Source organism: Hoplias malabaricus, chromosome 1 (assembly GCF_029633855.1).
Source record: "Hoplias malabaricus isolate fHopMal1 chromosome 1, fHopMal1.hap1, whole genome shotgun sequence".
NCBI classification, from domain to species: Eukaryota; Metazoa; Chordata; class Actinopteri; order Characiformes; family Erythrinidae; genus Hoplias; species Hoplias malabaricus.
Genome location: NC_089800.1, coordinates 12576836 through 12602174, shown reverse-complemented (window position 1 = coordinate 12602174; position 25339 = coordinate 12576836). Strand labels below are relative to the sequence as shown.

The window sequence follows — 25339 nt, the reverse complement described above, 5'->3', positions numbered from 1 at the left end:
TTCTTAGCATCGTAGGATATACACTACAGGTCAAAGTTCAAGAGCAATATTAACCACTTAGAGATTAACCACAGAGCTATATTTTATAAAGATTTTCTGACATAGAAATATATGGACCCATGATAACAACAAATATTAAAATCACATGTGAGTGTGAAGAACCTTGGACTAGTTCAAAGAAGCTTCTAATTACAGAAAGGTAAAGGTAAGGACGTCCTATAGAACTGAATGTCACGCTCAGGTATCATTAGAATCTTTCAGTTTTTAAGAGTTTATAGCTTTTCAAGCTTTTGTTAGTTCTTCCAGAGATCTATTTTGACTGGCGGGACGTGCTTTGCAGATTGAGCAGCCAAGTTCATCCCCACAGGAGTCTGAATGCTGACAGATCTTTTGTCTCTGGACCATTTTCCATCGGAGACCTTGTTGTTCTTTTCAGTCTAAATAGTTCTGACTTAGTTCTGCAGTTTGTTTTGGACGGCTATCGTGTTCCACAATAGAATTTGGTCCAATAATTAGTGACTTCATTCATACTTTTGGAATGTAGTGTAGGGTTTTCTTTTGTCTCAGCGTCTCTCTTTCTTAGCAAGCCTGGGAGACGTGTTAACACAGTTACACACACAAACAAAACAAATAAACCACAGTGTATATATGCAACGCTATTGAGCATGCATAACACACACATATTTGCTTACTTATCCAATCAGACAGATGAAGCGTAGAGGCCCTATTAGCCCCACTGGTGCAGAATCAGGGAGCAAATTACCCGTCCCACAGCTTCAGGACGATTCATCAAGCCAAAGCTCGGACCCCCACCCAGCCCCCAAACCCCCTCTATGCAACCCCCTGGAGGAGTCATAATGTTTACTTAAAGACAGCCCGCAGCCCCCACAGGCACACTTTATTGGCTCTTATTAATTCTTCAACAGACCCTGGCGGCTTTGCCATTTAGAGCTTATTACAGGCCAGAAATTAGACTAGATGAAGTCATCCTGCAGTGCGCAGCCACGTTGCTGAAAAAAAATGGTGGGGGGAGGGAGAGACAAAAAAAAAGAGAAAGAGATAGGGGGATGAATGCAAAATAAAGGAGCAGCACAAACACATTCAGAAGGCAAGATGGATGAAGGAAGGCTGAGAGCAGAGGTAGAGGGTCAAGCGAAGGGAGCGTATTAGTTTTAGAATAAACAGAGATAAAGAGGGAGGGAGGGGAGCGGGGGATGAGTCTGCTTTTAGAAGCAGGACAGATGAAGTTATCCAGGAGTTTGGACGCCGTCCTCAGTGGAAGCAGAAGGGAGGAGAGATGGAGAGAGTGTGGAAAGGAAGAAGGGCAGCAAAAACGAAGGGAGTGAGGTAGGGAGTTTGTGTGTGTGTGTGTGTGAGAGGGAGAGAGAGAGAGAGAGAGAGAGAGAGAGAGAGAGAGAGAAGAGAGAGAGAGAGAGAGAGAGAGAGAGAGAGAGAGAGAGAGAGAGAGAGAGAGAGGCAGGGAAAATGAAAAAAGCAAAGAATGCAGGAGTAACTTTTATAGCCCACTTCCTGACCGAGGTGGGCCTGCTTCCAAAAACTATTGAGTCATACATTCCAGAGGCATTCTAACATTTTTTTTTATTCATCCCCCATCTTTTCGCTCCGTTCAGTTTTTCGTTCCTGTGTCCATTCACTTTTTTTATCAGGTGGGCTCTGAGCCATCCTCGCCGAAAAGTTTCCAAGAGCAGTGAGTGTTGCAGCGCTAGAGATTTAGCTACAACAAGGGAGGCTAACGTGTGTGTGTGTGTGTGTGTGTGTGTGCAGATAACACACTGCAGCTGGAGTCTGAGGCAGACAGACAGACGGTTTGCACTTTAAAAGAGTTTTTATGAAAACTAACACAGATGAAACCTGTATTTTGTTGAGCATTTCTGAACCCGTGCTTAATAAAGTCGGGTGGGTGCTTAATAATAATCAACATTTATGTGTACAGAAACCAGAGCCTCTTTAAATATTCACCACTGTCTCAAGAAACCATGAAATTCATAACAGGGGACCCAAAATGCCTGGAGTGTCTGTGTGATGGGAAGAGGAAAACTAGCTGGGACAATTTCCTGGTTTACTGGTCTCTACAAAGTATGGGGCGTGTGCATAAAGTCACTATAATCTCACAAATGAACAAGGTCCTTCACAAAAGAGGTGTATCATTAATTATCAGAAGCATTCCCAAATTAAATGCACAGCGACACCAATACATTTGTGACATGTCAATACTGACGGCCCGATATTGATTATAATTGATCAGGCCCGCCTTAGTATAAAGTAACTGTGGGCTTGTCTGTGTCACTTTAAAGCATATAAGGTTGTACTCTTACTGAAACGTACCGTGCCAAATTACAGTCCCCCCCCACTCCCCCGCTGGCCTGCGCTCACAGTGTGTAATGTTCCGAACTCGTGCACACTTACATCATCAGAATGTGGCTTTTATTTTGAAAATAGGTGCATTTGCACAGCACGTTGAGCGTCTGGATTCTACTTTACAGCTTATTTGGATTCGTTTTGTCTGCGGTGACTCTCGACAGTCTCACACCTTACCTTTTACCAGATTTACTGGTTACGCTGCGCAGGGAATTTTCCTTTAATCATATGTAAAAGAAGATTTTTACAGGGGCAAAAACACTCCCAGCAAACCCTGCACTACTATGAGTAGAACGGAGTGATCTCTTTGCTGCTAAGGGTGTTTACAGAGAGTATCGGAAAACTGACATCATGCTCACGCTCCGTGCCCTGGCACGGTTAGTGCTCACAATGAGTCCAACCTAAGTCCTGATTCAGTGTACCATGCCCTGGTACTGAATTTTGGTATGTGGCTGGGCTTGGTACACATTGCCTTGTGTGAGTACTCCCTAAGTCAGTCTTGTGTCAGATATGTGTGACAAAACGCTATGTTTTTTTTTAGGCTCTTGAATGGAAAAGGCCCAATATTCGCAAATACATCCAAAAGTGTTTTACACACAAATGAGGTGGACAAGTCAGACTATCGCTAATGCGCAAATGAGTGTCATCTGTTTCAGAACTACTGGCCACGTGGCACCCTTCCCTCTCCAAACATCAACAATAAGCTCTGGACGACATAGGCGCCCCAACAAATAAACATTACATTAATTAAATATTAAAAGACTGTAAAAAGTATTCTGATTCCAGTAAAAACCCACTCAGATCTATCCATCTTCCTAGTTTAGGTGTCGCCACCATCACAGGAGCCTACGTCATCTGAAGTTTATTCGCAAAAGTGCAGTGGATGCAAAAACGACTCATTTCGTATTTTTTTTCTGCAGATATTTCTTTATGGGGCTGAACATTAGTGAACATTTTGAATGGAAATCCAGCCTGAGTTAGTGTACACCTCACAGTGTTTGTGTAAACACCTCCCAGAATCCTCCTCTTTTTACACACTCATGAAAACGGCACATCCGTATGCCTCCAAACTTATGCATGAGTGTGTATGTATTCATATGAGTCAGAACGACTGTAAATAGAGTTGTAGAAATATGACAGAGAGAGAGAGAGAGAGAGAGAGAGAGAGAGAGAGCGAGAGAGAGGTAAGGATCAAACACACCAGGGAGGCAGGCTCTGAGGGACTTCTAGAAACTTCCAAGAACTCTCTGTCTCCCCACACGCACACTCTCACGCACGCGCACACACACTCAAGAGCTGAAAGATCCCAATGCAAACACACGTTTACAAAGGGACACACACACACACACGTGCCAGAGCACTTGCCAAGAGGCGAAGGCTACATCTCAGACGTTCTTCCACCCTCAACACAGGCGCTTCAGCAGCTCCTCATCCTCATTATCTTCATCATCACCATCATCACCCAGCCCAGAGGGATCGACATCACCACACACCCACACACAGAGACGAACTCACACGCGCCCACAAAGAAGCACACACACACAGCTGTAAGACACCACTCAGATAGAGATATGCCCCTGCTGAGATAAGTCGATATGCATAAAAGTAGAGAGATTCCAGTTCTCAGTCACAGAAACAGCCAAAATGAGAGCATCTTCACTTGACTTTACCTGTCAGCTCCATGCACACATCATCTGGTGAGTAATATCAGCTGAAGAAAGAGTAATTCAGGTCTAAAACAAGCTTTTCACGTGTTATTTGTAGGATGAAAAATTGACTATTCTGTTCTGCAGCATTGCACTTCTTTACCTTTCTGGCTTTAACAGAACTCAAGGATTTGGCTCATTTTCATGTTTTCCTCCAGAGTCTCTTACTACAATACCCAGCATGCATCATGCAACCATTGGGAATCCTCCCAAACTCCTTGCTTCTACACTCACAGCTCAATCTCTCAGTTCTATTGACCATACGGGTGCACTTTTATTTTAGTTCGTCAATTACAGACTTTAGCTCCTCTGTTCTTCAGTGGTCAGGACTTCCCAACAGGTCCACCACAGAGCAGGTATGATTCTGCTGCAGTGACAGTGACGTGGTGCTGGTGTTATATTATACCTGCTCTGTCATGGTCCTTTGGGAGTCCTGATATTTTAAGAACAGGGTGAAAGGAGGCAAACAATGTATGAAGAGAAACACACGGAGTACTGGCTTTTAACTGCAGAACTACAAAGTGCTTCTCCATGGTCAGTGGAGCTAAGGGAATGGAAACTCTCCGTGTTAAGATTTATGCTCCAAACTTTCATAAGCATTTCTAGTTTTTCAAGCAATGAGCACTTTAGCTGTAAAGTGATATCAGAAACAGGAATGGGACTTAAAGTTTAAAGACTGGTGCCTTCCTGTCTGTATAGATGGAAATGTTGATAATCACAGGTGATAACATCGTACACTTATAAAGTAAATTTTACCTTGTCACATCTGGGATCAGTAATGAGTGCAACATTCTTATATCATTCAAAATCATCAGCATAACAGTCCAAAGTCCCTATTCCATAAAATGTGATTGATGCTGTAAGTGTGTAAGAGAGATCTGAACGGTGTTTGTTTCTGCTGGGGTTAACACGGGGTTAATTAGGAATACAAAAGATGGAGAGAGAGAAAGAAATAATCTCTTAGTCGCGTTTCTCCTTCCTTAGGGTCAATTACACACAACAAAAACACACAGCAAAAAACACCAGGGTCCTTCACGGCTACACAGTAACACAACGTGCAGCTTCACGTCATCACCCTTCAACAGCCTCTGAACCCTATAACAGCACAGGAAAACTGACTGAAACACACGGCTCGGTTGTCTGCACATACCTCAACACAATCTAATTACAAAGTCACAGACACACTCTGGCACTCATTAACACATTAACCCAATCAAACACACACACACACACGTTTCTCCTGCTCGTGTGGACAGCACACTGGTTAATGTATGTAAATACAGAGACGGGTCTCTCTGAGCTAATGAGTTTATACAGCTTGTTGAGGCAGTTTGCATTGATCCCTGCTCTCTCTGGAGAAGACAAATCACTCCACCACTCCTTCCCCATCACCCCTCTCACCCGCTAATCATGTCACTAATGGCTCCAATAACCGCTCCATTAACATACGCCACCTCCAACACAGCCCTCACTTAAACAGGAGAAACGCAATCAACTCGACCGGTCACCGGCGTGCTCCCTCCGCTCCGTACCCGACAATGGACAGAGCTTCCTCTCTCTCTCTCTCTCTCTCTCTCTCAATCAGTAGTTGATCAACAGAAGTTTTGTGGCAGGTCTAGCGCACTTTTGAAAGATCTAATGCAAATATCTGGTTTAAAAACACCCTGGAGGTCATTACTTTTTAAAAATACTGGTCCTTCCTGTGTCCTTTTTTTTAAAGCAAATGGTTCTATATCTTCGATTCCCGCTCCGGGTGACTGTGAGGAGTTGGTGTGTTCTCCCCGTGTCCGCGTGTGTTTCCTCCGGGTGCTCCGGTTTCCTCCCACAGTCCAAAAAACACGTTGGTAGGTGGATTGGCGACTCAAAAGTGTCCGTAGGTGTGAGTGTGTGAGTGAATGTGTGTGTCTGTGTTGCCCTGTGAAGGACTGGCGCCCCCTCCAGGGTGTATTCCCGCCTTGCGCCCAATGATTCCAGGTAGGCTCTGGACCCACCGCGACCCTGAACTGGATAAGCAGTTACAGATAATGAATGAATGAATGAATGGTTCTATATCGAACCCTGGACACTTGAAGAACCTTTTGTATGATTAAAGGGTTCCTGTCATCATAAAGGGGTTCTTCAGACTGATGGAGAATGTGCTACAGATGGTTCTATGTAGCACCATTAAGAAAAGTGTTCTGTATGGCACCAAATCCATTCCTCTATTGTAACAAGCCTGACCCTTTTGGCGCCGCATAGAACCATCTATAGCACATTCCCCATCAATCTAAAGAACCCCTTAATGAAGACAGGAACTCTTTAATCATACAAAAGGTTCTTCAAGTGTCCAGGGCTCCATTTTCTTTACTAAAGAACCCTTGAAGGACCTTTTTTAAGTGTATTTTCAAAAATATTTCTGCTTTCCACAATTTAAGACTGTATGATAAAACTGAGTGTCATTAAATCTGAATAAAATTACAATGTCTCCTCTCTAGGTAACAAACAACAAATGTGGCATTTGAAGATCGTTAAGAGCTCACACGTTCAACAGAATCAAACAGCTTTTTTCAATGTGCTATGATTGAGAACAGACTACACTCTACACCATGTTTTTGTCGCCAACAACTTTAGTGTTTCCTATCATGCCCTGTAAAATACAAAGCCTGCAGTCAACCAAGACCAAGACTGTGAGACACAGCATTGTGAGACCTCATTCTTGCACAGCGAGATACTACTAGATTTTGATCATTTATTGAACCCATCCAGCTTCACTAACTACTTTGAATTCCTCAGGCTGGAACAGCACTACCAGAAGTCCTGTCCACACCACAGCATTGTTTATTGGAGAGGGACTGCACAGTAGGTGTCACTCGCTGACAGTCCCTGAATGTGCATAAAAATCCATCCATTCATTTTCATTCATTCATTCATTATCTGTAACCCTTATCCAGTTCAGGGTCGCAGTGGCTCACAGACAGTCACCCGGAGGAAACCCACGCAGACACAGGGAGAACACACCACACTCCTCACAGACAGTCACCCGGAGGAAACCCACAGACACAGGGAGAACACACCACACTCCTCATAGACAGTCACCCGGAGGAAACCCACGCAGACACAAGGAGAACACACCACACTCCTCACAGACAGTCACCCGGAGGAAACCCACACAGACACAAGGAGAACACACCACACTCCTCACAGACAGTCACCCGGAGGAAACCCACAGACACAGGGAGAACAGACCACACTCCTCACAGACAGTCACCCGGAGCCGGACTCAAACCCACAACCTCCAGGTCCCTGGAGCTGTGTGACTTCAACACTACCTGCTGCACCACCGTGCCGCCGTGCATAAAAATCAACCCCCCCCCCCCCCCCCTCCAAAAAAAAACCAAGCTGTGATGTTCATCTAATAATGAAGAGAATAAAATATTGCAATGTGACATTTTTACTGTAAAATGTCATTTGTAGAGACACGGTATCTTTGTAAACACTGTAAATAAAAAATCAATTAAATACATGAGCTTAATACATATCGTCTCGTCCCAAACCCAGATTACACTGTCCCGGACTAAACTCTTTACATCTAACAAGAATAAATTAATAAACCACTAACTAATCTGGAGTCATTTAAGTAAACAACAACATATTTATTATTTTTGACAATAAACTTAATTTCTTAATAGGTGCAAAAAAAATAAAAATAAATAAATAAAATCACAGCACTGCAGCATGGAGGGTTTCAGTGGGCTGAAGTGTGAAAACCTCAGTTCAGTTGAGTTATTCGGTCTAATAGGAGGAGACAAGTGCTTAGAGTGCTCCACAAAAGCCAAACATTATAAATAATTCTAAAAGCTAAGGAGGCCCCTTTGTATGTGAGACTACAGAACACACACACACACACACACACACACAGATGCATACATCCAAACACACACACACACATTCTTCCTTGACATCTGAGCCTCTGTGCAAGCCACCAACCACCAAGAATGAATTTTCAAGTATAAATTACAATACACTTCATAGACCCCCAGTGCATGCCCTGTTACTTCCAGTGTCTCTGAGGAAGGCTTTTTCTGATATAAATATAGTCAAAATAATCAGCGTAAAGGTAAAGTTTTGTTATTACATTTGTTCATAAAACTCAAACATAGCTCTGTGATGAATATGTAGAAATGATGCCATACAAATTAGACACAGTTTTAATTCAACGCATACACACACTCAGACGCACCTCACATACTCACAAACACACATGTACACACACACACAGAGACGCACACTCTCTGTAGATGCAGGGCGGTAGAGTGCACTCAGAGACCTGTCTTGTAAATCTCTTTGTGAAAGGAGCTTTGGGAGGTAGACAGGAGCTTACACACACCAAGCTCAGAGGGAGAGCAGGGAGAAACACTCTCCACTCATCTCTCTCTCTCTCTCTCTCTCTCTCTCTCTCTCTCTCTCTCTCTCTCTCGCCTGCTCTTGGTCTTCTTTCCCCTCACCCTTCCACATTCTCTCCTGCCACTTTCCTTTCCCTTCCTTTCTTCTGTCTCATCATCTTCACCATCACTTTTTCTCTTTTCCCCCACTGTTCTACTCTCCAGCACTACCTCCTCTTCCAAAGCAGATCTTCAAATATCACTCACTAACCTCTCTGCACCCTCCCCCATCTCCTTCTCCCTGTAACTCTCTCATTCCCGCTTCGGTCCCCTCTATCCCACTCTAATCTTCTCTCTCGCTATTTATGTTCTTTTCCATCTTTCTCTTAATTTACACTTTTCTCTCTGATTCACTGTATATTCCCTCAACATTCTTCTTTTCAGTTTTCCTCACTCGGTTTAATCTCAGTTTACATCACCTTTGCTCTCTCTCCTCTTTCTTGTTCTCCTATCTCCCACCATCTATTTTTTCTCCCTTCCTCTCCTTCTCTCTGGCATTATCGCTCATCCCTGTCTCATCTCTCTTTCCACTCTGTTTGTTCTTTCCTTGCTGTTGTTGCTGTGATGTTTCTAAATATTCATTCGTTCACTGTCTGTATGTGCTTCTCCAGTCCAGGGTCACGGTGGGTACGGAGCCTACAGGGAATCACAGGGCGCAAGGTGGGAACACAGCCTAGAGGGGGCGCCAGTTCTTCGCAGGGTGACACACACTCACAGGGTTTACTGAACACTCTAAAACTATCCAAAGTCTATAGTGGTAGTTTATATTGACAGAATTAAAAGAAATCTCCCTCTCCTTTCCATCTCTTTCTCTCTCTCTCTCCCTCTCTCTCTGCTTCACTACATCAGTGTGAGTCTAGGGACAAGTGTGGGACTAAAGAGCTCCCTTTCTTGCTTCAGTAAGTCTATCCCAGTCTCTCTCTCTCTCTCTCTCTCTCTCTCTCTCTCTCTCTCTCTCCTCCCAGTGTGCCCCGGCCACAGTCCCCCAGGCTGTGGTGAATAATGTCCTGCCTGCTCTTAGACAATGAAAGCGGCAAGCGCTCGCCAAACCGCAGGCCGGCAAAGCTGCTCCTCCGTTTTCTGACAAATGGAACCTTCCGCCTGCTGCAGGACCCCTTACAACGCTCCGCAGAAGGAAGGCTCTGTGGAGTGTGTGAGAATGTGTGAGAGAGAGCAAGCAAGAGCGCGAGAGAGAGAGAGAGAGAGAGAGAGAGAGAGAGAGAGAGAATGTGTGTGTGTGTGTTTATGTATGTGTGTAATAAAGAGAGAGAGAGAGAGAGAGAGAGAGAGAGAGAGAGAGTCAGTCTGTCTGAGTGTGAATAATGAATTCTTCTGGAAAGTCTAACCTTGTCTTCTTTCATGAATAAGATATATTTCACGAGCATGTTGAGGCCTCTTAATAAAAACAGCAGGCTAGAGAAGACTTGAAAAAAGACCATTTACTGTTCATGTACACATTTATCCTCCTCTTTCTCTATAAATGTTCACCTCTATTATACTCTCTCCTCTTTTGCTCCCCCCCCCTCCCCCACCTCAGGCCTTCACTGTCTCTCTAGCTCTCGTTCCCTATTTCTCTCCATAACTGTCTCTCACACACTTTCATTCTGTTCGTTATGAGCATGGGTTCTAATTATTATTAACAGCGAACACAATGTTGAGAGAAACAATTCACGTCACAGTAAGAAAACCTCAAAAACAGCAACTTAACAGAAGAAGGAAAATCTTAAATTAAAAAAAAAAAACTCATCAACACTTTCCGTTACATTCTACCGTGTGAACTGCAACTCAGACATGTTCCTTTTCTAATGTATTGTAGAAAAAAGCAAACACTAAACGTGGCCTGTGCAACAGTTTGACACACTATAATAAAACACGCCATTGGACCAGAGGTGTACAAACACTGTACATACCAATGCTGTAGTACAGCCACTTTTAACCAAACTGCATCTTTTCATTTATTCATTCATTCATTATCTGTAAGCGCTGATCCAATTCAGGGTCGCAGTGGGTCCAGAGCCTACCTGGAATCATTGGGCGCAAGGCGGGAATACACCCTGGAGGGGGCGCCAGTCCTTCACAGGGCAACACAGACACACACATTCACTCACACACTCACACCTACGGACACTTTTGAGTCGCCAATCCACCTGCAACGTGTGTTTTTGGATTGTGGGAGGAAACCGGAGCACCTGGAGGAAACCCACGCGGACACGGGGAGAACACCAGTAGAAGGAGAACCATACTGCATCTTTTTTTTGTAATTCTAGACACATTACACGTTTCTCATCATTTTATCTCTAGGAGACTTGAGGCTGTGCAGAATTGATATCATTAGGGAGGAAAATGGCAATGGATTTTTACATTAGAAAGTGAACATTCTGCTGATTAACGCGGCTGATGTTTTAGTGATGATAATGTGTGACCGGTGCCCGGTCTGAGCTGGTTACTCACTGGTCCGACAGATGAGATGGTGGGTGATTGTTCTGATTTGTGGATAATGTTACGTCTGTTCTGGGTTTGAAATCACGTCATTTAATGAAAGTTTAATTCATGATTCAAAGCTGGATTATTTGGCAATGATCTGGTCCATTCTGATGCTGGATGGATGACATGTTTTGATTGATGGGATATGTGAATTATGACTGTAAGTTAATGCAATCCTGAGTTCATCTTTTAGTTCAGAGGTCTCAACTGAGATTCTCTCTCCCTCTCTCTGTCTCTGTCTGTCTCTCTCTCTCCATATTTTAAGGAACTAACAAATCTGTAAAACTATTGCACTCCACCCTCTATCCCCTCCATTAAGAAACTGGGTATTGTGTGTGTGAGTAAGAGAGAGAGAGAGAGAGAGAGAGGAGTGGGGGCTGCTCCGTTAGCTCCCGCCTTCTTTCCCTGCTCCCTGCGGAGTATTGTTAAAACACAGCACCCCCCACACTCATCCCCCCCTTTCTCTCTCTCTCTCTCTCTCTCTCTCTCTCTCTCTCTCTCCCCCAGCCATGCCTAGGCTTTTAAAACACTTTGCATGAGAAAAAGTGATTACTCTTCAGATGCTCTGCTGACAATGGAGGGTGCCTTTGGGTTCATCCTAAAATTTGCTCACAGAGTTAAGACCAAGCCGCCCCGCCTCCTTCTTCTCTCCCTACCCCGAGCCCACCCCTTTGGTTTTTGTAAGTAGGGGCAGTATTTATCTTACAGAGGGGGTACGTAAAGGTTCTGACATTTTCCTGTGAAGTGTTTTGAGGGCAGGAGCGGCAGGGAACTGCTTCAAAGAAGAAAATCAAAAAAAAAAAAAAAGCTGAACCGGCCAAAATCCCGTATGGATGGGGAGAAAGAAACAAAGCAGAGAAATCGGGTTTTTTACAGGACAGGCTGGCATTCGACTGACCTTCTGAGATCGCATTTCAAGCTCAAACTCACAGGCCTGACCCAGAGGTCAAAGGTTAAATTATCAAAATACAGAGATTTAAAAGTCAACTTTAAAGGCAGTAATGCTGTGAGTTTTTCCTCTGAATGGCTGAAGATCAGCTGACCATGATTTGTGAGCAAAATAGGAAGTGTATGGGTATATTGTGGACACACACACACACACACACTTAAGGACACTTTTGAGTCACCAATCCACCTAACAACGTGTGTTTTTGGACCATGGGGGAAACTGGAGCACCCGGAGGAAACCCACACGGACACAGGGAGAACACACCACACTTCCTCACACTCGAACCCACAACCTCCAGGTCCCCACCTGCTGCGCGACAGTGCCACCCCCCAAAGCTAAATATCATAATGCATTTACAAATGAAGTACACTTTAGTTAACAAAACTATATTTCTACACTCGATTAACACAGTGGTTTGAAATGACCCCTCTGGCCAAATACAGATGTAAAAAATAAACATTGCTCTTACTAATGTCAGTGTGCAGTCCAAGAATTTATAGAGCCGAATTTAATTTGGACATCGTTTTTAAAAATGCATGGTGCAGTGTGGTAAAAGGGGGGGGGTATATATTTCCCCAAGTGAACACCATTTTCTGAGGTCTTAATTAAACACCTGTGACATGCCTGACTCAAAGTACCACAATAACAACTAAGTGCCTGTTCCTTTAAATGAGAATGAGCCACAGTTCACTTCAGTGCGAGAGCCCAGGAGTGAGGAGAATGGAGAAGAAGCTCTGTTTTTTTTTTCCATTTTCACTTACTTTTCTTTCTTCTCCATAGTGGTTTTCTCAGTTCTCTTATTTCTCTGTACTTGTTGTGTTTGTTTTGTGCGTTTAACCTCGTCTTCACACTCTTAAATAAATGCAGCTCAAGCTGTGATTGTGAGGTGAGACATTACTATGAATCTCTGTGCTCTATTTAAGGTGCAGTACAAAATCAGAACATGTTTTACCTCACAATTTCTGACTTAGGCAGATCACAAATAAACTGACTGTGTTGTTTGATTTCACAGGTTTTTTGTAGGCTCCAGATTCCCAAATTAATAAGCGAATGCACATCAAAAGTGACAAATGGATGTAATCATAAGAGGGGTCCCCTAAGAGGTATAGTACAACAGCAAACACACATCCATTGAGAGTTGTTTAATTTGCTTTTAATTCCTTCAGTGACAACTGTCTATCTCTGTAGAGCGAGTATACCGGAAACAAACACTGATCAGATTGAGGCACCAGTCATTTGTCTGTTTAGTGTGTGTGTGTGTGTGTGTGACACCCTTGACCAGGGGCTGTTAAACGATATCTGAATCACTTCCGAATCAACAGACTGCTTTAAATGTATTTTAACAGCCAAAGTATCAGACAGATCTTTAGAATTGTCTCATATTTTGCACCAATAATTGTTGTTTTCAGTGCCATGCTGGGCTTCTGTGCTTTAATACCTGCGTTTTATTAATTTCACTGCATTTGTAACCCTCCAGAAAAACGTCACATTTCTCTGTGTCTTTTTTGAGTCTTGATCCCAATTTATACATTTAATAAACATTTATGTTTCAGCATCAGTGGGTATGATATTAAAATCCAAACAGGCCCAAAGTGTTCAGACTGATGCATCTCCACTTGACATTCAGCCTCTGAGACACTTTTACCACAGATAAAGTAAACACTACAGCAGAAGCTACAAGATCTCAACACACCGACAACACGCGCTGTTAGAAGTCACCTACTTGAGAAAAGCAAATAGAAGCATTAGGCGTGACAGACTGATCCCCCCCCCCCTCTCTCTCTCTGTCACACACACACACACACACACACACACACACACACACATATACACACACCAAAAAAAAAAAAAGTTCCTCAGGCCCGGCTTGTGTTTACCATTGAGCCTCTGAAAAGCGTTCTGTCGAAAGCAGCCTTTCTGATTTTTAGCTGATTTTTCTTCTCTCATGCTCACTGTCTCCCTCAGTGTAAGAGGAAATGGCTAGGCTAATTGGCAGGTCATTTTTAAGTTTCCAGGAGCCAAAACTCGCCAATGAAAACAACTCTGTCACTCGCAAAGTTTGGGAAGGGCCCTCACATTTCCTGCAGTTGCCAATAGGGTGCTGTGTGTGTGATTAATTTATGAGTGTGTGAGACTAAGAGACTGGGTGCTGAAGCGGTGAGAACTGAACTTTTGATTCGAAATATTAAACGCATCAGTGCAAACAAAACAATGACGTTCTTGAACGTTCTCCCTTTAAATGCACCGCAGCCCGTGCCCTTAAAAAGGCACAAGAACTAAGCGAATCTCCTTCAGAGAATGACTGAAGGAGCCTGTGGTTTAGTTTTTTTTTTCTTTTTTTTCCTCTGGTACTAACATTAACCCTGTCCCACTGCCTCAAGAGCCCCAAGAGGCAGGGAGCTTTGAGTGAGGACCCCAACAGGTGAACAAGGCCTTACTGTGGAATCCTAGGAGCAGGAGCATGAAGCATATTAAAAGGCCAGAGAGAGTGGGAGAGCATGAATGAGAACAAAGATGGATGGACGTAAAGAGAAAAGGGAAAGGGGGGAAAGATAAAGAAGAGGGAAAGGGAAATGGAGGGAGAGAGAGAGAGAGAGAGAGAGAAAAGGGGGTTGTCCTGACGGAGAGGCAGATCAGAAGCATGCCCTGAAGGGATGACTGGGCCTGGGGATTAGTCAGAGAGAGAGAGAGAGAGAGAGAGAGAGAGAGAGAGAGAGGGAGAGAGAGAGAGAGGGAGAGAGAGAGAGAGTGTTAGAGTTAGAAAGGGAAAGACGGAGAGCTCCCCCCAACCCCGTGCAGTCACAGACCCCCTTCCTACCTCCGCTGAGACACAAATACGGACAGACACTTTTGACATGTCTCTACTTTTCCATAACGGCCCGACTTCGCATCAACACAATACACACCCTAACCCATAGCAAAGCTCAATAACCCTCTCTTTCTATCTCTGTCTTTTTTTTTGGGCTACTCCCTCGCACATGCACTCTTCTCTCCTCCCTTCTTTGTGTCCTTTTCTTTTGACGTCAAAAGTATCAAAGTTGGGAATCATCAAAGTGAGAAATTTCAGTTGGAAGTCCTGGCTTGTCAAAGTTGAGCGCCACCATATCGTCCACCTAAAGCTTTCTGGCAATTTCAGTCCAGTAACGATATAATTACCAGTCCGGAACTCTAACCCCTCTATATTACAGCCTGGTAATTGTCAAAAGAGATTTCAGTGTTTTGAGGCGGGTGGGTTTGCCTCCGCTAATCGTCCTGGAGGGAATGCTATCCAAATCTGAGAAATCTGACAACACGGCAGAGGAGGAGAGGAGGAAAAGTAGAGCTTTTGAAGAAATAACCTCATGCACAAAAGCATGGTATTCACCTTCTGCCCCTGCTACAGATCCATCATAACAAATCACTCCCCATATGCCTCAGCAACAGAAAGTAATCAGCTCTGCCTGGCTGCCAAACGTCAAACTGAAAACACATTTCACCACCACAAACCACAGCACAGAAAAAAAAAAAATCCCCCAAACCCTCCCCAGAGCACTTCCGTAATCTCCATCTAGCATCAACCCTAGACACGTTCAAGAAGAACAAAAAAAATCTCCCCTCCGTTTGTCGTCTTATTGATTTGGACAGGATGAGGGGTGCTATTTAAACACACATTAGCATCACAATGCCCTGCTGTTAGTCGCCTCTCTCACACACTCACACTCTGTACCCCACACACACTCACTCACACACCTAATTACAGGTAGCATGCTAAAGGACACAAGGTGTGAAAACATGGGCATCTTCCTCTAACTCTGGGTCTTGAGGCTTCAAAGAGTAAAATCAATGCAATTTAGACATTGAATTGTGGAACGTGTTAAAGCTAATTATGTGCCATCTGAGAGTTTTTAAAATAACCAGTGACATAATGAGTTTAGTCAAAAAAAAATAAAAATACAACTGAAAAGGCCTTTGGTTTGAGCACATTACAAAGATGTGCACTGTGAGGAAATCCTATAAAATTAGACCCTCATCATGAAAAAGTATGCACATCAATTTAGAGGTGGACTGTGTTTTACTCTTTATTTATATGTTTTTTATTCTCTAAATATTCAGAGTTTGCATGACTCTAAAATATTTCCCTCCAAAATTACACCTCTTTGACTGAAGATTATTTAATGTTTTTTTTTATTCAAAAACATTCTACAAAAATAACCAGAATGAAGAGAATATAACAGAGCAAACGTGAATTTTTCCTAATGCCTGATTTAAATATCAATTTAAAGAGGTATATCTTATATTTTTCCTTCAAGCCCAGTTTAGATAATCTAACTATACCCACAGAGAATGAGAAACTATAAATATTTAGAAATAATACATATACTGAAAGTTAATATTCTGGCAAATTAAACTGACTAAAGAGCTCAATTAAAGCAATCAGTGTGTACTTAAAAAGGAAGAGAAACGCGGACTAATGGGTTTGTTTTAGGGAAAGACGGCTGAGATGAATTTCTTCACGTGAAAAACGCTGAGGTGGAGTGTGGTGCAAAAACAGAAACAATAAAATAGAAATCCTTTAAAAAATAAAATAAATAACTACAATAAAATATGTGAAGTAAATTAAAATAAAAGTCTAGCCCAGTTAAAATAAAGGTGTGCTATGTCCAATTACATCAGAAATTCAACTTCAATTCCTTTAAATGCGCTTGAAAACGCATTACACCTCTTTAGTTAAAACGTGTGTAAATACAATACCCTCGTTCTTAAATACACAACTATACGAATCATAGAAACGAACTAAACATGGCCCGGAATATTTATGAGAGGAGGGTAACAGAAAGACAAAAAAACAACTCGACATTCCTTCAGCGGACTGCGTCCTGAAGGTGAAACAAAGTTTTTAAAACAGTTTTTCTAATTTTTTGGTTTAAATTGTGAAATAATGTAACACCCGTCGTTTTCAAGAGGTCTAAAAGAGCTTTGTCTTAAAATGGGCGCCAACGGGAGAGTTACTGAATAAACCCGCGTGAACGCTGAGATTGTCAGCAGGGCGCGCGATGCTCTCCGTTCCCGCGCTCTCGAGCGGCCAACAGCTGGCAGAGCGCGAGGAGAAAGTTTATGATCGCGCGCACGCACACACGCGCGCACACAAACACGCGCGCGACAGGAACAATCGGAAATTCAAACACAAATGAAACACCAATAAAAGTAGACTGTTGTGTTTTCAAATGACAGTCACTGAACTTACACAACAACTAAACTCAAGCAGCCGAGCATCGCTTACAATAAAAAAACGTGTGAACATCCGTCTGGTGCAGTGACATGTTTAGTTCAAGTGGAAATGCGTTACAACATCCTCCGCAATAACTACAATTTAGTGCGGTATTTTCGGAGAATTTCGGCGCCCAATCTCTCGCTATGTCCTGAGTTTAAAATGTCGTCCCTCTGGAAGTGTAAAGTGGCGGTTTTGAGTGTTTGAGCCTCAAAGAATCAAGGTAGAGTTTGACCTCAGGGTTCGAGCCTTTTTGTTTTCTAAAGTGTTTTCAGAAAATCGTTGTTAATAAGCGGTCACTGAATACGGAACGTACTTAGCTCAATTAATCACAAAACTGTTAGAACTTTATAATTCAAAGAGTAGGACAAGTGAAAAATATCTGTCTATAAAAAAACCTACAGCAGCCCTTTTCAAACGTGCCAATGGTGTTTTATTTCGCTAATAAGCAAAATAATACGTATTATTTCGCTACAAAATATATAAATAACCTACCTGTGTTAAAACTAGCAGAAGTGTTTGCTCTGTACAGGTGTAGACTAATCTGACCTGGGGTGTTTATAGATTTCCATAGCCTTCAACCGTGAAACTGGGTGAGTTTTGTGTTTATGACAGCACGTCAGTTTAAAGAAGTGTCACAGTAAAACAGGGCATGTACAATATTTACATTTTTGTCTCTGCATTAAGATTGTGTGTTTTGTTTCTATTGGGGGGGGGGGGGGTGCTGCACAAAGCAGGATCCCCCTGAGTTCCCGAGCCACATAATTTAAACCCATGGTGGAGTTATCCAATAAGAACGTCCCTCAGATCTTTTCCCACTGGACACGACTGACTTTGGACTCGTTATCCGGCCACACTGCTTTGTGGGATACCCCTTAGGTGCCGTTAGTGTTGTTCTCATGGGTTCTATGTGCCGCGTGCGAGCACGTGAGACAAAACAGCTCTGAAACCCGACTCCGTGGAAATATCGTCACTCTCTCTCTATCCCTTCAGTCTCTCTGGGGGGAACGAAACAAGTCCAAAAACATGTCAGCATGGCTTCAGGGGGGCAGGCCAATGCAGCCGTCCCTCTTCAGGCACATTTTTATAAAGTTTTAATTGAGCAAAGACCACTTCCACTCTGTTTCCAGACTTAAAAAAAGCGAAGGAAAGTTTCTGGTCGTTGTGTCAAAGTTACCTCGCTCCAGCACACGTTTTTAGGACGAAGTTGGCCTCGTTAATGTTGGAACACACGCGCAGGCTAACATTTCTTTGGACGCTTTTACTTACAATTACCCTACGCTTTTCTTCGGCGACGCTGGAGCTCCGCTGAAACGTGATCCCTCTGACACCTCACTACAGCTCTTTCCCTTTTTTTTCTTCCAAAGAAAAAAACTTTCAAACCTAAACAAACCGATAAAGAGAGAGTCCGGACAAGTTTGGAGCACTTACCTCTCAGAGCTGCTGTCTACCTGCAGAAAAGTGCACTTCCCTCCTCTGATGGACTCGGTGCAGATGTGCACAAGTTTCTCGGAGAGTCTTAAGTTTCAGCTCCAGTCGCTGCTCGCTCTGACTGACAGACTTTCTTTCTCTTCTCCTCCTCCTCCTCTTTCGCCCTTCTTTCCTCTCCGCTTTCTCTACACTTCGCTGGTCGCTCGGAGAACAGGACTACAGCTCGAACTTTGTCTACATGCCTGACACAAGACTGCAAACCCGAGAAGTAAACACGAATTCCCGCAGCTTTTTTTTTCCCTGTGACACTGAAGCGTGTTGTTGAACGGCGCTGAGACTTTTCTCGGAGAGGGGGGCTCCGCTCCTGCTCTCTAACTCCAGCTGCCCTTTCCTTCTCCTGACTCCTCCCTTTCGGAGCTTTCTTTCACACAAACACACACACACACACTAACTCCTCTCTCCCTCCCTCTCCTTCCCTTTTTTCCTCCCTCCTTCTCTCCCTCCTTCTCTTCTACTTCACGACCGTTTGCTTTTTTTTTCCAGAGACGGCGGCTATGCTCGAGCTCGCGAAGAGGAACTGAACTAGGAAAACTATGTGTTTACAACACACAAAGTCAGCGTTTTTCCCCAAATATAACGTTATTTCAAGAAAACACACGATTTATGACAAAAACTTAGTGGTTCTTTCCTTTTTAAAGTACACGTTTAATGTGAGTTATGTAAATGAAGAGGCTAACGTGGCGGTCTCCATACGTTACTCTCTTCGGGGCTTGACACTGGTCATTTTCGAGAGCTATAAACAAGGACTCTTAAGTTTGTCTCAGTATTTGAACAAAAACAGTTCTCGTTTTAGTCTGTGTACATAATTTAAAAACTCCAGCTGGCTTTTACCATGCGAAAAACAAATGTTTAATAATTTATTGGAGAAATTCTATATAAAACAAACGATGTTGATCCCAAACTACATTATTAGGGTTTCACTCGTTATTATATTTTTGTAAAATGACTCGTGAAACACTTGTGAATTTAAAAAATGTACATTGTTTTTATTCATGACAACAATATGGTGATATGGAGTCAATTTATATTTATGTGTGAGCTTTATAAGGAGGTAAATAAATAATACTCCAGCATTGGCTGCTAAACGTGTTACTTTTTACCTCAGAAATTTAGCTTGAAAATAAACTTTAGTGTATCACTAAATGGCGTTTGTTCATGTTTGCTTCTTCAGGTTTCCTTGAAACTGTTTCCACAGATTCAAATAAAAAATAAACAAGGAAAGTTATATTTCAAATATAAAAGCTTGGTTTATGTATACATTTATACTGTTTTCCCTAATTATTCTTGTTTGTAATGGTATCAAAAAACAATTAATGGATTTCTTGTGACTGTGAGTGTTTGTTTTACAGAAAATATAGCAAAAGAGAAGTCAACTCTAATCTAGCTGATCTCCTGAAACAGAACATTAAGAAGAATTTGCATGAACAACATTGTATGAGAAGATGATATTCAAACTGCACGTAACCTTAGAATTGTTCAGTTCTTCCTTATTGATGATTTAAGGCATCTATCCTGGAATATAAGAGACATAAGTAAAGACATTCAGTATTCACACTTTGAAAGCCATCCACAGGGGATATGTTAACATGTCAGAAAAAGAGGACTGGGTCTACAGTAGTGGTGGACATAATCAATACACGTCATCAATATACCTCTAAATTAGGCAGTTTAGAAATACCTTCTGGGCTCGCAAATAATCAATGAGCAATATTGGAGTTTTCAGTGAAGTAATCATTCTCTAATCTTTTAAGATGCATTCGACGGCGCGTGTGGCCGGGAAGTCAAGTCCAGTAAGACTTCCCCTCCTTTATCTGATCACCCACACTAAGGGCACCATTGACATCTCTGTTGAAAGGTGCAAACACAGCATGGACAACAAGATTCAATTGATTTTCCTCTTAACACACTGTAAACACTGTGGCATGTAAACCCCAGTAATACATGCTTCAGTTGTTTGCTATGACAATAAACAATGTTAAAGGGCAGATGCCCCATAATGTTATTCTAAATATTTGGCTGTGCTCATTTTCAAGGATTTTATTTCAGATTAATTTGATTTTTCTGAAATAAATAGCACAATATCGCCCACCTTTATTAGCTTAGCATATGACACAGGGAAATATTCAATAAAGATTTTAAGCCAATGGTTTCTACAAATCTTAGCTTTTTAGATTGTAGCCTACATTTATAGTTGTCAGGAAACACTAATGGTGTCCTGCAAGGCTCTTATTACTGTCTAATAGTTTAAAATGTTAACATTTTAGCAGCAAATTATGAAAACCTTTTAATGTTATGTTCAAAAGACCATTTTAAAACACCTTATATCTAGATGAGAGTAGGACACACTGTGTGATATTACTAGACCATGCAAAATTGTTCTTAATTTATGGTTAAGTTTAGTTGGATGAAGGATATAAAATAAAGGTATACTTTAGAAGGCTTATTAATCATCTATAATACATACTGCCGGTAAACAACAGACCTGGGCCTAGGAAAATATGATAATTCAAAGGAAATTCCATGTGCCTTTTAAAAATACACCAATACCTGCGCTGTCATTGTGTGCCGGTCTTTATTGTGTAAACTGACAGATGCAGTATAAGGTATAAGTACTGCAAACTAGGCCACGGCATTGTACGAAATAAAGCTAGAGAAGGCTTATGTAGTACAAAACAAGCAGTAAGGCTGTGTAGCAGCTGCAGAATTACAGTGGGGAAAAAACAAGCAAAGCAAAAGCCACAGGCTGCGATAATCCATTACACACAACACCTAACATTTATATAAGTCAACAGCAAAAGCCACCTTTTTATACGTTCATTTATGTGATTGGAAACATCAAAAATGGGGCGTAGATGTAATGTAACCGAACATGAATGATGTTGATATGAAGTTCAAAATATGCACTCAAGGCACAGGCCTGAATGATCCTGTTCCTTGTTTGAGGAGTTTTTCTAAGATGAAAAATCTCATCATTGAAAATTCCTATCAGCTGGAGATCAGCTTGAATCTGGCAACTGAGAGGTTGATAAAGAGGTCTAATGAGTTAGAGCTTTTTTTTCTTTCAGACTATCTCTCAGAGACAGAGAGAGAGAGTCCATGGAGGAGAAGAGAAGAGGAGTGAGGGGAGGTGTGAGGTAGAGTGAAGAGTGTTGGGGAGTTAGTGGCTCCCGAAAGTATTCCATCAAAGAGGAGTGGAATCCCAGGGACTGAGATTTTTGCCTGGAGGCAAGTAACCATCGGTCTCCCAAGAACATCTTCCAAAGGCGGCCTCAGAGAGCCAAAGCACACATCAAAAGCGGCCATGGTGCCAAAGCGGTTCTGGAGGAGAAAGAAAGGGATACGGGGTCTCTCCTTGGCCCCCTCGGAGCCCCTGATCTCACCCCAATTAAAGAACTCCTGCCCGCTCCAGACCTGACTCACACTGACATGCTACACATTCGCTCTTTCTCTTTCTCTCTGTCTCTTTCTCTCTTTTTCCTCTCCTTTTTTCTTTGCCCTACACTTGATCTCTCTCTCTCTCTCTCTCTCTCTCTCTCTCTCTCTCTCTCTCTCTCTCTCTCACTCACACACACACACACCAACACATCAACTCACAAGCACAAATATTGCTTGGATATTAGCCTAAAGACTAGCCCAGATTTGTGCCACTATTTGTTTAGCATCCAGGGTAAAACAAAACATGACACATACATTAATGCCGAACTAATGTTGAAAGTAAGTTACTTAGGATTAAAAGTGTTTTCCAAACTCATTTTTAACTAAATGTATAGGATAAATATATTCCTAAATAAAAATGCCAAAAGAGTCATTTGGATTTCTTTAGCTTCCTATTAGAACCATTCAGTGGAAGTCTCTTTTTGTGAATGCGTCCAAAGGAACAATTTGTACGATGTAAAGTTTCTATATTTTTAATCAAACATTTCCAGAAATGTATATTCGCCCAAAAAACCTTTAGTAGCCTGTGTTTATAAGAATGGGCTAAAGTTAAATGTCTATTAGACGAGTTGAATTTAGCTGATTTAGAGGTCCCCTGTATTTAATTCCTGGAAAAGCAGTTACAGACAATGAATTTCATTCATTCATCCATTCATTCGCTCATTCATCTACTGTGATTTCTTCATTCTGATCAGAGTCACAGTATGTCTGGATCCTACCTGGAATCACTGGGCACGTCTTATATACATAGAATGCATACATAGAACCACTTGATTCTCGAGTACGGTGATGACGGACACTACTGTGCCAAAATCAAATAGGAAACGGCAAGGGGGAAGCTTCTCAGTTCTGTCCCAAATAGAACCATAATGCACTTCACAGATTATAAAACTAATATTACTACACCCAGACAGTGCACTACATGCTAGGAGTATGTGAAGCTTATAAGGAGTATAAATGGTTTTATTATGGCAGTATATTAGCGCAGAAACCATTATTTTATGACATACACTGTGCACTACACAATGTTTAGGGAGAGACTTGAGTTTCAGTTGAAGCAATTTTGGAGCATTTTATTGGTCCTAATGAAAGGTAATGCACTCTAAAGGGCAATAGATGTTCTTAATTATATTTTTAAAACTTAAGACAAAAATGGAGATGCATGGTTTTGTCCTATCAGTTACTATATGCAAAAGATTGTGATTTCTGACAGTAAAGTTACATTTTGGGTAGTCTACTGTTCACTGTCCACATTGGCAGTTAAATCCAGGCTCAGCAGAAATAGAAATAAGCTCCATTTCGACCTGTGCTCCTGTCATTAGGGTAAAAGCGGAGCAGACTGGATGTGTGTTTACTTTTACTGTGGAGGTTTGGAGAGGATTATGAGCTGGTAAACACACTGAGGTTACACCTCTTCAAGTGTTTAGTCTTGAGCCCTGTAAACAGGCCACAAAGGAGAGATTATTACAGCTAATCCACTGAGCACTCTCAGGCTGAAGTGGAGGACTCATGCTTCTAAAGAGGGAAGAATACACACATCTGCATACACTCTGTCCCTATAGCACACTGCAAAGAGAGAGAGAGTAAATATATATATATATACACGCTCTCTCTCTCTCTCTCTCTCTCTCTCTCACTCTCTCTCTCTCTTCTTATTCCTGCTGTTTCTCTTTCACTCGTGCCCTTCATCTGCCTTTCTTTCTTTCTTTCTTTCTTTTTTTCTTTCTTTCTTTCTTTCTTTTTCTGTGCTGTGTCTCTTTTCTGTCTCTCATTCTTTTCTTGCCCTGTTTCTTTCTGTCAATTCCTCACTGTCATTCTCATGCATGAGGGCCCACCTTTCTTTCTTTTTTGTATCTTTCTTTTTATTTCAGTGCTCTCTCTCTCTCTCTCTCTCTCTCTCGTTGGAGGTGTATCTGGTGTCTCTGAGTGTACCATTAGTGCGTGGGTCTGATAGTGAGCACTGGCCTCTCTCTGTCTCTCTCTCTCTCTCTCTCTCTCTCTGAATGGGAGGAGGATATTTACGGGGTTATTCTGAAGCTGTCGGAAATATTAAACGCCAAAGTGTTCCCACTTCAGCTATTTAAGCAATTTTCTGTATGATGTGGTCCCGGGGGGATTCCAAGCTGCATCAGGAAGGAGGGTATAATGAAAACAGTGCAGCAGCAGCAGCACTCTTATTGATGGGGATTAGATGGAGCGGGTAATGAGGGGGAGGGGTAGCCCAACCTTGTGTGGCATGAATATGATTATCTAATGGACAGTGGGAAAGCATGAGAAATCCACTAAAGTGCCAGGCCTTTTCTGCCACTATCTCTGCCCCTGGCTTAACTTCTCCTTCTTTTATCCCTCTGTTCTTTTTTTAATCATTCATTCATTCTTCCTTTCCTGGGGTTATTCTCCTTCTATCTGTTCGCTCTGTCATTGTCATCCTTCCATTTCCCACTCATTCTCTCTCTCTCTCACCCGTCTCCACTCCCTCTAAAATGTTACGCAGCCCTGAAAAAGTCATTATGCACTAGCCGGCGTCTATATCAGTGTATGAATGAAATGTGTGCAAGCACGCACAATTTAATCCCTGTGTTCTTTATCCACCCTTCTCCTTATTTTTCTCTTTCTTCTTCTTCTATTTTCTACCCCTCCCTTATTACGATGCATTGCCCACTCTCTCCTCAAGACATAAAAAGCACTGTAGGCTGTTATCAAGTTTCAGATATATATTTTTCTTTTTTTATATGTGTATTTCATGCTTAGACTTATTCCATTGTGGTGGCAAGAATGTGGGTCACTTTCTCCCAACTCAAATCAAAGTTTTCCAGCCACCATTGGAAATCTTGTTTCACGCTTTTGCACTGATAGGAAGCAAAGGATGTATTTGAATATTGGGTCAAAGAGTCCTCAGTTAATTCTCTTAAGACGAGACAAGTCTGTATTTCTTACTTCTTCTTACGTCTTGAGCGAACCATTTCCAGCAAGTGCTGTAAATGAACAGGTGACAGAGATGTGGTGGGCAGCAGGGGTTTGTCTCTTTTAGCTATGTCTCCCTTAAAGGGAAAGTCTACGATTGTGGGGAAACGCAGTTCTAAGCTCAGTGTCTTTTATGTTTGAATCAAAATAACGACTGTTGTTTGTACGTGGCTTACCACCGAATTACCACAGAATCTCATTTGTAACTTTAATGAATTTAGCCGTCTCCCAAGTTTGGAGACATTTCCACCGTATGTGATCG

The 25339-nt window shown here is 42.2% G+C and overlaps 1 protein-coding gene across 1 annotated transcript in view; it reads right to left on the bottom strand.

The window, feature by feature from the left end:
- Window positions 1–19075, bottom strand: part of gli3 (GLI family zinc finger 3) — a 153757-nt gene extending 134682 nt beyond the window's left edge. Inside the window, exon 1 of the mRNA XM_066676325.1 lies at window positions 18619–19075. The gene's annotated coding sequence lies outside the window, so the exon portion shown is untranslated. The remainder of the gene's footprint in view (window positions 1–18618) is intronic.
- Window positions 19076–25339: the final 6264 nt, after the last annotated feature.